General features: G+C 31.3%; 1 pseudogene; it reads left to right on the top strand.

Annotated features, from left to right (window-relative positions):
* LOC104714931 lies at positions 690–1,492 on the top strand (annotated as a pseudogene).

Genomic DNA, 2,015 nt, shown 5'->3' with positions numbered 1-2,015 from the left:
ATACTCGGCGTCTTCACTGGCCATCTTTTTAAGAAAAAAATGTAAATTATGGAAAAATTTGTGTAAAAAGGAAATGGAGTGAGTTGGCATAATTTTATAGAAATAAAACGAGTTGGGGTAAGTTGTGGTTTGAGATACATTAATGGGCTTGGGCTTCCTATTATTTGTCTAGCTTTCACCTTATAATTCACTAGTATATTATACATGTTATATTCAATCAAACCAATCATAAATCTTAGCATAAAAGGTTGGTATTTAAAAATGTTTAAAATATGCATTCAAAGATTTACTAAATAGTAATTAAAAATATCCATTAGTAAATAGATAAGTCAAAACATATTTTGCAAAATATTTTGTGACAAAAACAATATTATCATTAATATAACATATGACTTATATAGTAGTTATATGAAAAATCCTTAAAATTTAGCTACAATTTTACAAACACACACACATATATACATATATATAGGTTTTTGGTATTTTTACTTAAATGTTGGTTCATTCTAGTTTAATTTTGGTCTAATTAAGTTTGGGTGTTAATCTACTTATTATACCTCATATTTGTGTCAAACTAGGTAATCTTCAAATAATAGTTTTATCTTCGTATTTTAGCGTTTTTTTTTCTTCTTCTGACGCCGTGTGTTACAAAGTGATTCATTTTTTTTATGTTCAAAAAACAACAACGCATGTGCTTAATTTCACATATATCTCCCAACGATGACAATCTTTTCTCCCACTCAAAACCGCATCAAGTGTTTTTGAACTACCGAGGAGAGCAACTTCGTTACAGCTTCGTGAGCCACCTTGTTGATGCTTTTGAAAGGAACAAGATCAAATTCTTCGTTGAAAAATACGAACAGAGAGGCAAAGACAATAAAAATCTCTTTCTTCGTATCCAAGAGTCGAGGATCGCGCTTGCCATCTTCTGTACCAGGTTTGTACTATATGTATTCTTTCATAGTATCCAACATCTATTTTACTAAATCAGAGGATTTAAGAATCGTAATCATCCTTGAGATAAACCGAATCGAGCTGGTGTATGGATGAGTTGGTGAAGATGAAGAAACTTGCTGATAAAAGAAACCTCCAAATCGTTACAATCTTTTACAAGGTGAAGGCAGAAGACGTTAGAGAACAAACAAGAGAGTTTGGTGATAACTTATGGACGCTCGCAAAGGTTTCAAGTGGATACCAGATCAAGAAATAGAAGGAAGCCTTGGAGTGTATCTCCGAGAAGATGGGTTTGTCGTTGGGAGACCAGACGTACTAGTTTACACTTGTTGGAACTACATTTTCGTGGTCCTACAACACTCACTCTTACTAAATCCTAAATCTTCTTCTTCTTATATGAAATAAAGTATATTTTTTTGGTTGTTCTGAAGCCGATTTTGTCAAGGATCTTGTTGTTAAGGCAGTTGAGAGAGCTGTAGCAGCAACTAGACTTGACGAGGAAGCAAAAGATTTTGGGAAAAAAAAATTGCAAATTTGAACTTCTTGGTTTCAAGAGAAGCACAACCAAAAATTGTGACGTTAGACAATGTTATGCAATTTGTATGAATTATTGACTCTCTTTTCTAGTTGTGTTTATTTATTTATTTATTAAACGGTACTTTAATTTTCTATATATGTTTATTTATTTTTGACAAATTCAGATTAATCAATTAATTCTCTGTTTCCATTGTATCAATCTTTCTCTTGAATACATATATCCACAAACATCTATTTGACGACAAATCATTAATTCTTAATTTGATACAAATTTCTCTTTTTTTTTTTTAAGTTTGTTTTATATATTCACTGATGACATCATACTTGAGAGATCCAACGGTAATAGTGATAAAGATGAATAATCAATCCTGTGAGCCACTGTTTTGGGTATGTGGCTATTTTGGTTTGGTGGTGTCTTTGTGAAATCCTATAAAATTATTACTTTATGGGATATTTTTCTAATACTTTTGTATGTCGAGTGTGGTCAAGCTTATTTAGTTAAGCTAGTAGAATATGTCACATAT

Source organism: Camelina sativa, chromosome 9 (assembly GCF_000633955.1).
Source record: "Camelina sativa cultivar DH55 chromosome 9, Cs, whole genome shotgun sequence".
NCBI lineage: Eukaryota > Viridiplantae > Streptophyta > Magnoliopsida > Brassicales > Brassicaceae > Camelina > Camelina sativa.
Note: the sequence above shows the minus strand (reverse complement) of the source record. Positions and strands in the feature narration are given on the sequence as shown.